The 16,275-nt window shown below is 42.8% G+C and overlaps 1 protein-coding gene across 1 annotated transcript in view; it reads left to right on the forward strand.

The window, feature by feature from the left end:
* The window catches only part of SASH3 (SAM and SH3 domain containing 3), a 38,548-nt gene that overhangs the window by 9,447 nt on the left and 12,826 nt on the right, over positions 1 to 16,275 (forward strand). The window lies entirely within an intron of this gene.

The raw sequence follows: 16,275 nt of genomic DNA on the forward strand, positions 1-16,275 counted from the left end.
GTGACTACAGCAGTGTATACAGCACACTATGGCTGTGACTACAGCAGTGTATACAGCACACTACGACTGACTACAGCAGTGTATACAGCACACTATGGCTGTGACTACAGCAGTGTATACAGCACACTACGACTGACTACAGCAGTGTATACAGCACACTATGGCTGTGACTACAGCAGTGTATACAGCACACTATGACTGTGACTACAGCAGTGTATACAGCACACTATGGCTGTGACTACAGCAGTGTATACAGCACACTACGACTGACTACAGCAGTGTATACAGCACACTATGACTGTGACTACAGCAGTGTATACAGCACACTATGACTGTGACTACAGCAGTGTATACAGCACACTATGGCTGTGACTACAGCAGTGTATACAGCACACTATGACTGTGACTACAGCAGTGTATACAGCACACTATGACTGTGACTACCGCAGTGTATACAGCACACTATGACTGTGACTACAGCAGTGTATACAGCACACTATGTGACTACAGCATGGTATACAGCACACTATGTGACTACAGCAGTGTATACAGCACACTATGACTGTGACTACAGCAGTGTATACAGCACACTATGTGACTACAGCAATGTATACAGCACACTATGACTGTGACTACAGCAGTGTATACAGCACACTATGTGACTACAGCAGTGTATACAGCACACTATGACTGTGACTACCGCAGTGTATACAGCACACTATGTGACTACAGCATGGTATACAGCACACTATGTGACTACAGCAGTGTATACAGCACACTATGACTGTGACTACAGCAGTGTATACAGCACACTATGTGACTACAGCAATGTATACAGCACACTATGACTGTGACTACAGCAGTGTATACAGCACACTATGTGACTACAGCAGTGTATACAGCACACTATGACTGTGACTACAGCAGTGTATACAGCACACTATGTGACTACAGCAATGTATACAGCACACTATGACTGTGACTACAGCAGTGTATACAGCACACTATGACTGTGACTACAGCAGTGTATACAGCACACTATGACTGTGACTACAGCATGGTATACAGCACACTATGACTGTGACTACCGCAGTGTATACAGCACACTATGACTGTGACTACAGCATGGTATACAGCACACTATGACTGTGACTACAGCAGTGTATACAGCACACTATGACTGTGACTACAGCATGGTATACAGCACACTATGTGACTACAGCAGTGTATACAGCACACTATGACTGTGACTACCGCAGTGTATACAGCACACTATGACTGTGACTACAGCAGTGTATACAGCACACTATGACTGTGACTACAGCAGTGTATACAGCACACTATGACTGTGACTACAGCAGTGTATACAGCACACTATGACTGTGACTACAGCATGGTATACAGCACACTATGTGACTACAGCAGTGTATACAGCACACTATGACTGTGACTACAGCATGGTATACAGCACACTATGACTGTGACTACAGCAGTGTATACAGCACACTATGTGACTACAGCAGTGTATACAGCACACTATGACTGTGACTACCGCAGTGTATACAGCACACTATGACTGTGACTACAGCATGGTATACAGCACACTATGTGACTACAGCAGTGTATACAGCACACTATGACTGTGACTACACAACAATCAGGTGACTCCTGTAGTGAGCTGGAGTCTTGGGTAGTTGTGTAGTTGCAGTGCAGCCTAGCTTGGTGTTTTTTTTAGATAAAAGGTAAATTCAATCCAACATGATCCCTTGTTCACTGGGTGCAGAAAAACTTGTGAGACTGAGAGTCAATAAGCCGGTCACTTTCCCTTTAAATAGTACATCACTATCAATGTGATAGGTGATCTGTAATGTCTGTGACCAGAGACCAGAAAGAAGACAGTGGGCCAGGGGGGCTCTTCGGCAAGCAGACATTTCTCCAACCCTGGACAAAGACCCATGGACCTTGCAGTGTAGACTGGCAAAATATCAGCAGTAGCCCTACCTGAGGTGTTTGCTCCATGGCTCGGTTGCAAGCAGGGCCCGCCATCAGGAATTTCGGGGCCCCATACAACCAAAGTGTCTGGGCCCCCCACATTAATAAAAAAAAAAATAGTGTGTTCACCCCACGCCTTGCTGGGAGGTATAATTTGGTTCCGATCAATTCTAGAGAACTGGCTCATATTCCCCATTTTCCCCAGTGGCTTAAAATGTAACCTCTGTTATACAGTTATAAAATTGTAGAAACTAAATGTGAACAAGGTGCAATGTAAATGTCACCATACAGACACTTACTTGTATAGCTGCCTCTTGTGCTCTGTATGCAGTGCATTATATTCACCCTTGCAACGTACAATTTATAGCGTGTCTACAAGCCCAGCGGGGCTCATTATGATGGAGACTAAAACTTATACAAGAGTGGGGTAGGGGTTCCCCTGTATTCAGAATGCTGTTTGCTGTTGAGTACTAGGCAATGCCCCGTTTGGGGTTATTGAATTTCGAGGGTCTGGGGGGCTGTTTGATTTGTATATGTTCACCAATATCCCCCCCCCCCCCCGGTATGCTCACTAACATAGAATATGTTGATAAGGCTAATATAATGAGGCTGTTCCATGTTAGTGAGCATATACAAATCACCCCCCCCCCCCAGGCAGACTAGTTTAGCTCACCCAAGCCAGTGATAGCGAATACATGGCGGTGAGAACGCTTTCTAGGAGATCCTGTTTGTGCAGCAGAGGTGTCTTTATCCTGCTCTGCATAGACCCTCGAAATTCAATAATCCCAGACGGGGCATTGCCGAGCACTCAACAGCATTCTGAATACAGGGGAACCCCTACCCCACTCTTGTATAAGTTTTAGTTTCCATCATAATGAGCCCCGCTGGGCTTGTAGACACGCTATAAATTGTACGTTGCAGGGGTGAATATAATGCACTGCATACAGAGCACAAGAGACAGCTATACAAGTAAGTGTCTATTTGAATTGCACCTTGTTCACATTTAGGTTCTACAATTTTATAACTGTATAACAGAGGTTACATTTTAAGCCACTGGGGAAAATGGGATATATGAGCCAGTTCTCTAGAATTGATCTCACACACAGACACCAGCACACATGTATACAGACACCAGCACACATGTATACAGACACCAGCACACATGTATACACACATACAGACACCAGCACACATGTATACAGACACCAGCACACATGTATACAGACACCAGCACACATGTATACACACATACAGACACCAGCACACATGTATACAGACACCAGCACACATGTATACAGACATACAGACACCAGCACACATGTATACAGATACCAGCAAACATGTATACAGACACCAGCACACATGTATACAGACATACAGACACCAGCACACATGTATACAGACACCAGCACACATGTATACAGACACCAGCACACATGTATACACATATACAGACACCAGCACACATGTATACACACATACAGACACCAGCACACATGTATACAGACACCAGTACACATGTATATATAAACACACAGACACCAGCACACATGTATTTATAAACACACAGACACACACTTACTCTGACCAGGGAAGCTCCAGGTCCCAGGTGCTGCAGTCCCTCTCCTCACACAGCGGCTCCCTGCCCCTCCCCCTCCTTCTCCGACATCCCAGCACAAGTGAAAGCAGGAAGAGGAGATAGTGAGGGGCGGGGGAGGGGGCCCTGTGTCTCTACTGCTTCCTGCCTGTGCGGTACAGCTGCCAGGAGCCTGTATGCAGGGAGGCTGGATGGCCGGGCCCCCCTTGATCCTTATTTGAGCTCGGGCCCCTGACAGCTGTACCCAGGGGCGTAGCTAAAGGCTGATGGGCCCTGGTGCACAATGTTAGCTTGGGGCCCCCCATCTCACCCGATCAGGCAAAGTCCTATCTAACGTTATATCCAATTACTCTAATGTGCCACCATGTTCTAATGCACTGTCACTGCCTCCACCTCATGTACTGCACTACTGCCCCCTATAATTAATGGACTGTACTGTGTCATTGTCTAATCATTGTATTCCAATCTTTGACTCTCCAGCTGAAAAACTACAACTCTCATCATAAACTGCCAGTTGGAAACGATGGGGGTTGTAGTGCTGCAACCTGAAGAGCCACATGCTGCAAAACTACAACTCCCATAATAAACTGTCAGCAGGGCATGATGAAGTTTGAACTTCTGCAACCTGGAGAAGTCACCTGATATCACCTGCAGTCCTATGTAACACCACAGATAACAGTGATATCTCTGAGTACAGATAATGTAGTAGATGTAATCTGCAGTCCTATGTAACACCACATAACACAGTGGTATCTCTGAGTACAGATAATGTAGTAGATTTCACCTGCAGTCCTATGTAACAGCACAGATAACACAGTGATATCTCTGAGTATAGATCATGTAGTAGCTGTCACCTGCAGTCCTATGTAACAACACAGATAACACAGTGATATCCCTCTGAGTACAGATAATGTAGTAGTCACCTGCAGTCCTATGTAACACCACAGATAACACAGTGATATCTCTGAGTACAGATAATGTAGTAGCTGTCACCTGCAGTCCTATGTAACACCACAGATAACACAGTGATATCTCTGAGTACAGATAATGTAGTAGTCACCTGCAGTCCTATGTAACACCACAGATAACACAGTGATATCTCTGAGTACAGATAATGTAGTAGTCACCTGCAGTCCTATGTAACACCACAGATAACACAGTGATATCTCTGAGTATAGATCATGTAGTAGCTGTCACCTGCAGTCCTATGTAACACCACAGATAACACAGTGATATCTCTGAGTACAGATAATGTAGTAGCTGTCACCTGCAGTCCTATGTAACAGCACAGATAACACAGTGATATCTCTGAGTACAGATAATGTAGATGTCACCTGCAGTCCTATGTAACAGCACAGATAACACAGTGATATCTCTGAGTACAGATAATGTAGTAGTCACCTGCAGTCCCATGTAACACCACAGATAACACAGTGATATCTCTGAGTACAGATAATGTAGTAGCTGTCACCTGCAGTCCTATGTAACACCACAGATAACACAGTGATATCTCTGAGTACAGATAATGTAGTAGTCACCTGCAGTCCTATGTAACAGCACAGATAACACAGAGATATCTCTGAGTACAGATAATGTAGTAGTCACCTGCAGTCCCATGTAACACCACAGATAACACAGTGATATCTCTGAGTACAGATAATGTAGTAGCTGTCACCTGCAGTCCCATGTAACACCACAGATAACACAGTGATATCTCTGAGTACAGATAATGTAGTAGTCACCTGCAGTCCTATGTAACAGCACAGATAACACAGTGATATCTCTGAGTACAGATAATGTAGTAGTCACCTGCAGTCCCATGTAACACCACAGATAACACAGTGATATCTCTGAGTACAGATAATGTAGTAGCTGTCACCTGCAGTCCCATGTAACACCACAGATAACACAGTGATATCTCTGAGTACAGATAATGTAGTAGTCACCTGCAGTCCTATGTAACAGCACAGATAACACAGTGATATCTCTGAGTACAGATAATGTAGTAGTCACCTGCAGTCCCATGTAACACCACAGATAACACAGTGATATCTCTGAGTACAGATAATGTAGTAGCTGTCACCTGCAGTCCTATGTAACACCACAGATAACACAGTGATATCTCTGAGTACAGATAATGTAGTAGCTGTCACCTGCAGTCCCATGTAACACCACAGATAACACAGTGATATCTCTGAGTACAGATAATGTAGTAGTCACCTGCAGTCCTATGTAACAGCACAGATAACACAGTGATATCTCTGAGTACAGATAATGTAGTAGTCACCTGCAGTCCCATGTAACACCACAGATAACACAGTGATATCTCTGAGTACAGATAATGTAGTAGCTGTCACCTGCAGTCCTATGTAACACCACAGATAACACAGTGATATCTCTGAGTACAGATAATGTAGTAGTCACCTGCAGTCCCATGTAACACCACAGATAACACAGTGATATCTCTGAGTACAGATAATGTAGTAGCTGTCACCTGCAGTCCCATGTAACACCACAGATAACACAGTGATATCTCTGAGTACAGATAATGTAGTAGCTGTCACCTGCAGTCCTATGTAACACCACAGATAACACAGTGATATCTCTGAGTACAGATAATGTAGTAGCTGTCACCTGCAGTCCTCCAGATGCCTGATGAAGAGGGGATTGCACCCTTAAAACGCATTGCATCAAATAAAAGCCTGAATTTGACTTCACACCAGTGCCAGGAGTTCTCTTCATTCAGAGAAGTTACAGGGGAACGTGGCCGGTGTTCCAATAGGGGTGGTTGCGCCAGACAAATCCCACCAACCTCTTCCGTTTACCACTATTGTGATTGACACCGAGGATCCACTTTGGAGAATCGGAAGGTGGAAGGCAGCATCCCCCGTTGATCCAGAGCGCTTATTAGAGTCGTGCCTAATTGTGTACGACCCACTCAGGTGAGCGTGCATTTGCACACATATGCATGTTTCTTCAAAGTGTGTTTTGACCTGCACATGCAGCGCCGTTTGTGTGTTTTTTTCTTTGAATGTACACCTGCAGTCCTATGTAACACCACAGATAACACAGTGATATCTCTGAGTACAGATAATGTAGTAGATGTCACCTGCAGTCCTATGTAACACCACAGATAACACAGTGATATCTCTGAGTACAGATAATGTAGTAGTCACCTGCAGTCCTATGTAACACCACAGATAACACAGCGATATCTCTGAGTACAGATAATGTAGTAGTCACCTGCAGTCCTATGTAACACAACAGATAACACAGTGATATCTCTAAGTACAGATAATGTAGATGTCACCTGCAGTCCTATGTAACACCACAGATAACACAGTGATATCTCTGAGTACAGAAAATGTAGTAGTCACCTGCAGTCCTATGTAACAGCACAGATAACAGTGATATCTCTGAGTACAGATAATGTAGTAGCTGTCACCTCGGGGCGTCCCTACTAAATGATGTTCTACAAAATAAGAAAAGTGTCATACAGGGACTCACAGGTGACGTCTTCTTTGATCTGAGGCGTCACTTTCGCTTTTCCTCTCCATCCGGCCCAGACCTCCAGGATGATTCCTTCCAGATACGTTTCATCTTTTTAGAACCTGCGAGACAAACAATTTAGGCTCCACACATTTCTAGCAGCTTCCTTTCCTTTCTCCCCCCTGTAGGCTCCCATAGTAACTGCGCTGTATGGGATGCCCCCTGTATGTAGGATTCCCTGCTGTGCCCCCTGTATGTAGGATCCCCTGCTGTGCCCCCTGTATGTAGGATTCCCTGCTGTGCCCCCTGTATGTAGGATCCCCTGCTGTGCCCCCTGTATGTAGGATTCCCTGCTGTGCCCCCTGTATGTAGGATCCCCTGCTGTGCCCCCTGTATGTAGGATTCCCTGCTGTGCCCCCTGTATGTAGGATTCCCTGCTGTGCCCCCTGTATGTAGGATTCCCTGCTGTGCCCCCTGTATGTAGGATTCCCTGCTGTGCCCCCTGTATGTAGGATTCCCTGCTGTGCCCCCTGTATGTAGGATTCCCTGCTGTGCCCCCATATACTAATAATGCCCCCATGAACTAATAATGCCCCCAGAGGTGCCCCCATATACTAATAATGCCACCGGAGGTGCCCCCATGAACTAATAATGCCCCCAGAGGTGCCCCCATATACTAATAATGCCACCGGAGGTGCCCCCATGAACTAATAATGCCCCCAGAGGTGCTTCCATATACTAATAATGCCCCCAGAGGTGCCCCCATATACTAATAATGCCCCCAGAGGTGCCCCCATATACTAATAATGCCCCCAGAGGTACCCCCATATACTAATAATGCCCCCAGAGGTGCCCCCATATACTAATAATGCCCCCAGAGGTACCCCCATATACTAATAATGCCCCCAGAGGTGCCCCCATATACTAATAATGCCCCCAGAGGTGCCCCCATGAGCTAATAATGCCCCCAGAGGTGCCCCCATACACTAATAATGCTTCCAGAGGTGCCCCCATATACTAATAATGCCCCCAGATGTGCCCCCATGAGCTAATAATGCCCCCAGAGGTGCCCCCATATACTAATAATGCCCCCAGAGGTGCCCCCATATACTAATAATGCCCCCAGATGTGCCCCCATGAGCTAATAATGCCCCCAGAGGTGCCCCCATACACTAATAATGCTTCCAGAGGTGCCCCCATATACTAATAATGCCCCCAGAGGTGCCCCTATATATTAATAATGCCCCCAGAGGTGCCCCCATGAGCTAATAATGCCCCCAGAGGTGCCCCATACAATAATAATGCCCCCAGAGGTGCCCCCAAGAACTAATAATGCCCCCAGTGGTGCCCCCATACACTAATAATGCCCCCAGAGGTGCCCCCATATACTAATAATGCCCCCAGAGGTGCCCCCATATACTAATAATGCCCCCAGAGGTGCCCCCATACAATAATAATGCCCCCAGAGGTGCCCCCATATACTAATAATGCCCCCTGCTCTGCCCCTAAAAAAACAAACATCCTACTCACCTAATCCGCGCTGTGCAGGCAGCAGCTCTTCCTCCTCTTCGGGCTCCATCTTGCGAGCCGCAGGGACGGGACTTCCGGCAGGCGTGATGACGTCACATGATCACGCCAACCGGAGAGGTCACGTCCCGGCCTCCCACAGGCAGCTGGTATGAAGTGCCGGCAACCTATGGGAGAGAATACAGGAGGAGGACGCTGACAGGTCATGCTCCTGTATTCTGATCGCTTTAATGTTCCGCCCGCTCAATGTGCTCACTGTGCGGGCGGAACATCAAAGCGATCAGTGCATCCCGAGTGCATCATCTTGGGATGCTCAAAAACAAGCGGCAAGGGGGGCCGTGCGGGCCCCCCTAGCATAGCGGACGGGGGGCGGCGGCCGGCGGGCCCCCCCCATGTCTCTTAGGGTCCGGGCCCCATACGGCAGTACCACTTGTACTGCCCTATCGGCGGCCCTGGTTGCAAGAACACAGCGACAACTGCACTGGAGTGAAAACACAGCGACAACTGCACTAAACTCAATAATGACCATGCTTCTTCCTGTGTCCACAAACAGAACTATTTAAACTTCAAATTGTCCACTTATCCATTTTAATGTGGATACCACCCCTGAAGAATAGTGAGTGCAGCTCTGGGGTATAATACAAGATGTAACTCAGGATCAGTACAGGATCAGTAATGTATGTACACAGTGACCCCACCAGCAGAATAGTGAGTGCAGCTCTGGAGTATAATATAGGATGTAACTCAGGATCAGTAAAGGATCAGTAATATATGTACACAGTGACCCCACCAGCAGAATAGTGAGTGCAGCTCTGAAGTATAATATATGAAGTAATTTAAAGTCTTTACAAGCTGGTGTTTCTTTTAAGCAGATCGTCTATAGAAATTCATAAAAATATTTAAATGAGCAGATTTTGAACATCTTGGCTTCTTCTCCATAATGAATCTTTCTCTCTTCTTTCTGGATGACACGGCTTTGACTCAGCAGAATGTTTCACTTTGGTTAATGTATCTTCAGGTTTGGATCTTTGTGCGCTCATTGGCTGCTTTACCTGCACTGTCAGCTCCTTAAAGTTATAACCGCTATAAAATACTCTAAAGGCGTCGCTCTGCGTGAAATATTCAGATGTGTTGGTTTTATGTTTCTTTTATTACAGACATTTCCTATTTGATGATATAGAAGTTTTTTTTAGATAGGATGTTATTTTAACTTTCCATAAATGTTTATAAAAATCTCCAGTCACAGAAACCAAAATGTCATTTATAAATTTAAAAGCTGCATCGGGCTGAAAAACAAACAAACAGGAAAACAGAGGAAGAGAATCAATAAAATGACCTTTTTCTGTGGACGCTGTACATACACTGACTCCAAGAAAACTCCACAAATTATCATTCTGATTCTACCATAAGAAATCTATTCTCCTCTGGTTTAGTAAGGCAGCCCATAGGTTTCACAGTCCTAAATATTCTCTAAAGCTGGATAAAGCACTAGTATGTGCTACCAGTAGCAGCCTGTTTATAAAATCAGGAGAAAAATAAAATATATAGAATAAAACTACTATAATACTGCTCCTATATACAGGAATATAACTACTATAATACTGCCTCCCATATACAGGAATATACTACTATAATACTGCTCCTATATACAGAGATATAACTACTATAATACTGCTCCTATATACAGGAATATAACTACTATAATACTGCCTCCCATATACAGGAATATAACTACTATAATACTGCTCCTATATACAGGAATATAACTACTATAATACTGCCCCTATATACAGGAATATAACTACTATAATACTGCCCCCTATATACAGGAATATAACTACTATAATACTGCCTCCCATATACAGGAATATAACTACTATAATAATGCTCCTATATACAGGGATATAACTACTATAATACTGTCCCCTATATACAGGAATATAACTACTATAATACTGCTCCTATATACAGGACTATAACTACTATAATACTGCCCCCTATATACAGGGATATAACTACTATAATACTGCTCCTATATACAGGAATATAACTACTATAATACTGCTCCTATATACAGGGATATAACTACTATAATACTGCTCCTATATACAGGGATATAACTACTATAATACTTCTCCTATATACAGGAATATAACTACTATAATACTGCTCCTATATACAGGAATATAACTACTATAATACTCCTATATACAGGAATATAACTACTATAATACTGCCCCCTATATACAGGGATATAACTACTATAATACTGCTCCTATATACAAGAATATAACTACTATAATACTGCTCCTATATACAGGAATATAACTACTATAATACTGCCCCCTATATACAGGAATATAACTACTATAATACTGCCCCCTATATACAAGAATATAACTACTATAATACTGCTCCTATATACAGGAATATAACTACTATAATACTGCTCCCTATATACAGGAATATAACTACTATAATATTGCTCCTATATACAAGAATATAACTACTATAATACTGCCCCCTATATACAAGAATATAACTACTATAATACTGCCTTCTATATACAGGAATATAACTACTATAATACTGCTCCTATGTACAGGGATATAACTACTATAATACTGCCCCTATATACAAGAATATAACTACTATAATACTGCTCCTATATACAAGAATATAACTACTATAATACTGCTCCTATATACAGGAATATAACTACTATAATACTGCTCCTATATACAGGAATATAACTACTATAATACTGCTCCTATATACAGGAATATAACTACTATAATACTGCTCCTCTAAACAAGAATATAACTACTATAATACTGCCCCCTATATACAGGAATATAACTACTATAATACTGCTCCTCTAAACAAGAATATAACTACTATAATACGGTTCAGGGAAGAAAAAGAGTGCTGCACCTCACACCTATGGCTGATACTAGTACCTCTTGGCTGCATAAAAAACATCAGAATTGTGTATGTGAATTGATCAAGCCACACTGCCCCATGTACCGCGTGCAGGTATCTGATACACATGGGTCCCTACACTAAGTCCACACTGTGCCAGTCAGCGACCACCACCCCCGCAGGCGTGCACAGTCAGGGAAGGGAGGCCATGGAATGGCCCTGCAACCCCCATGCCACAGGACCAGACCTAAAAATGCCACACCAAAACCCAGCCAGCACCACCAGCGGAGGAAGCTGCCCCCAAACAGCACAAGTCTGGATAAGGTATTGCACTCACCATAGCTATCAAAGATAGAATGGGGCAGACAGGAGGGAATAAAACCATGAGCACTCAGGTGTCTCCTGCTAATTGCGGTCATGTGGGTCTCACCAGGAGGAGTGCAAAACACGGAGAAAAGAGAGAAACAAAATACGGTTCAGGGAAGAAAAAGAGTGCTGCACCTCACACCTATGGCTGATACTAGTACCTCTCGGCTGCATAAAAAACATCAGAATTCTGTGTGTGAATTGATCAAGCCACACTGCCCCATGTACCGCGTGCAGGTATCTGATACACATGGGTCCCTACACTAAGTCCACACTGTGCCAGTCAGCGACCACCACCCCCGCAGGCGTGCACAGTCAGGGAAGGGAGTTAGCGGTGTGGAGTTAGCGTAGGGACCCGTGTGGACCAGAGGACCTGCGCGGTGGTACACGGGGCAATATGGCTTGATCAATTCATATACAGACACTCTGGTGTTGATTTGTAATATAGGCCTAGCGGCATTAGTATCAGCCATAGATGGAATGTGCAGCCGTTCCACTCTCTCCAGTTTCCGTGTTTTACTGTTCTCCCTCTCTGAACAGCTCGCACTCCTTTATAAGACCCACATGGCCAAAATTAGCAGGATATGCCTGTGCTCACATGTCTGGACCTTATGTCTTCCCCATTCTGTGAGAGCAGCAATGGTAAGTGTAATACCATATCCATACTTGTGTCGTTTGGGGGCAGCCTTCCCCGCCGGTGGTGCTGGCTGGGTTTTGGTGGGGCTTTTTGGGTCTGGTCCTGTGACATTGGGGTTGCAGGGCCGTTCCATGGCCTCCCTTCCCTGCACGTGCACGCTTTGCGGGGTTGGCGGTCGCTGACCGACACGGTGTGGAGTTAGCGTAGGGACCCGTGTGGACCAGAGGACCTGCGCGGTGGTACACGGGGCAATATGGCTTGATCAATTCATATACAGACACTCTGGTGTTGATTTTTAATATAGGCCTAGCGGCATTAGTATCAGCCATAGATGGGATGTGCAGCCGTTCCACTCTCTCCAGTTTCCATAACTACTATAATACTGCTCCTATATACAGGAATATAACTACTATAATACTGCTCCTATATACAAGAATATAACTACTATAATACTGCTCCTATATACAGGAATAGAACTACTATAATACTGCTCCTCTAAACAAGAATATAACTACTATAATACTGCTCCTATATACAGGAATATAACTACTATAATACTGCTCCTATATACAAGAATATAACTACTATAATACTGCCCCCTATATACAAGAATATAACTACTATAATACTGCCTTCTATATACAGGAATATAACTACTATAATACTGCTCCTATATACAGGGATATAACTACTATAATACTGCCCCCATATACAAGAATATAACTACTATAATACTGCTCCTATATACAAGAATATAACTACTATAATACTGCTCCTATATACAGAAATATAACTACTATAATACTGCTCCTATATACAGGAATATAACTACTATAATACTGCTCCTATATACAGGAATATAACTACTATAATATGCACAAGCCAAAAAGACAGAAATGGCTGCACATCGCACCCATGGCTGACACGAAAGCTTATTCAGCTACATTTAAAACCAACATCAGAAGTTAGTATATAATTTGGCCAAACCATATTGCCTCATGTACCACGTGCAGGTCTTCTGATACACGAGTCCCTAACTAAAAAACATCACTGTGCCGGTCAGCGACCACAATCCCCGCAAGACGTGCGCAAGCAGAGAAGCCATTCCGTGGCCCCCCTTCTCTGCTTGCGCACGTTTTGCGGGGATTGTGGTCGCTGACCGCCACAGTGATGTTTTTTGGTTAGGGACTCATGTGTATCAGAAGACCTGCTATAATACTGCTCCTATATACAGGAATATAACTACTATAATACTGCTCCTATATACAAGAATATAACTACTATAATACTGCTCCTATATACAGGAATATAACTACTATAATACTGCTCCTATATACAGGAATATAACTACTATAATACTGCCCCCTATATACAGGAATATAACTACTATAATACTGCTCCTATATACAGGAATATAACTACTATAATACTGCTCCTATATACAGGAATATAACTACTATAATACTGCTCCTATATACAGGAATATAACTACTATAATACTGCTGCTATATACAGGAATATAACTACTATAATACTGCTCCTATATACAGGAATATAACTACTATAATACTGCCCCCTATATACAGGAATATAACTACTATAATACTGTTCCTATATACAGGAATATAACTACTATAATACTGCCCCCTATATACAGGAATATAACTACTATAATACTGCCCCTATATACAAGAATATAACTACTATAATACTGCTCCTATATACAGGAATATAACTACTATAATACTGCTCCTATATATAGAGGAATATAACTACTATAATACTGCCCCTATATACAGGAATATACTACTATAATACTGCTCCTATATATACAGGAATATAACTACTATAATACTGCCCCCTATATACAGGAATATAACTACTATAATACTGCCCCCTATATACAGGAATATAACTACTATAATACTGCTCCTATATACAGGAATATAACTACTATAATACTGCTCCTATATACAGGAATATAACTACTATAATACTGCTCCTATATACAGGGATATAACTACTATAATACTGCTCCTATATACAGGGATATAACTACTATAATACTGCTCCTATATACAGGGATATAACTACTATAATACTGCTCCTATATACAGGAATATAACTACTATAATACTGCCCCCTATATACAGGAATATAACTACTATAATACTGCTCCCTATATACAGGAATATAACTACTATAATACTGCCCCCTATATACAGGAATATAACTACTATAATACTGCTCCTATATACAGGAATATAACTACTATAATACTGCCCCCTAGATACAGGAATATAACTACTATAATACTGCTCCTATATATACAGGAATATAACTACTATAATACTGCCCCCTATATACAGGAATATAACTACTATAATACTGTTCCTATATACAGGAATATAACTACTATAACACTGCTCCTATATACAGGAATATAACTACTATAATACTGTTCCTATATACAGGAATATAACTACTATAACACTGCTCCTATATACAGGAATGTCGTGGTCCTTTAATCTTTGTCGTGGGCCGTTGATCTTTTAGGGTTAATAATATTATTGCTGTAGTGTTGTGTCCATGAGGAACCGCTATCTCACCGCTTGAGCTCTTTATGAGATTGTGAGGGGGAAGTTCCATGAGGCTTTGTGGTGTCGGCTCTGGTTGTGTCACTCCGCAGATCACTGGGGCAATCCTTGTCTGGGACAGTCATTGAGTCATGGACGTTGCTGTAAAATATCTATTTCCCCTGAAGTTTTTCCTCCCTGTTCTGTGTGATTAGAGATTATTGGTGACTATATGCGGAGTATGACCGGGCCGGCGAGATGAGAAACGAAGAGATTGGTCAGGGCAATGGAGAAACATGTATAACAGGGCCCTCGAAGTGTCATCTTAAAGGGGCACACTGGAGAAAAAAATAGTTTTCAGAGCAACTGGTGTCAGAAAGTGATATATATCTATAAATTACTTCTATTTAAAATCTCCAGTCCTTATCAGCTGCTGCATGTCCTGCAGGAAGTGGTGTATTATCTCCAGTATGACACAGTGCTCTCTGCTGCCACCTCTGTCCATGTCAGGAACTGTCCAGAGCAGGAGAGGTTTTCTATGGGGATTTGCTGCTGCTCTGGACAGTTCCTGACATGGACAGAGGTGGCAGCAGAGAGCACTGTGTGTGTTTTTTATCTTAATTTTTTTCTAATATAAACCAGTTCTATATGTACTAAGTTTCTTTTAAGGTTGTATTTCTACATGGCAGCCAATCAGAAGAGGCAGCAGGAGTGAGAGAGCAGCAGCCTGAACCAATGAGGAAAGAGGGGGCGTGTCTTAGATTATCTGAGATGCCTGTATGCACTGTAGGTAGCGGTGTTGTCACGGGACACAGCTCTGCTCTACTAGAGCTCAGCTATAAAACAGCCATGAGTTGAGCAGTGAAAGAAATACAAACAAGCATCTCCTATAGGTCACTGACATAGAACGGTGGTCAGTCCCTTAAGAACTTCACAACTCACAAGTTTATATGTTACTAGAATGAATAAAAACAGCTGTAATAAAGAATTTCTACCAAGTAAACTGTCTCCATGATGCGTCTAAAGAGGAAGGTGTCATGGCGGTCTCCCCCCGTGCTGTCCTGTAATAATAACAATAACAATAATAGTAATAATAATCATAATAATAATAGTAATAATAATAATAACAATAATAGTAATAATAATAATAGTAGTAGTAATAATAATAA

The sequence above is a fragment of the Dendropsophus ebraccatus genome, chromosome 10 (genome assembly GCF_027789765.1).
Source record: "Dendropsophus ebraccatus isolate aDenEbr1 chromosome 10, aDenEbr1.pat, whole genome shotgun sequence".
Lineage (NCBI taxonomy): Eukaryota > Metazoa > Chordata > Amphibia > Anura > Hylidae > Dendropsophus > Dendropsophus ebraccatus.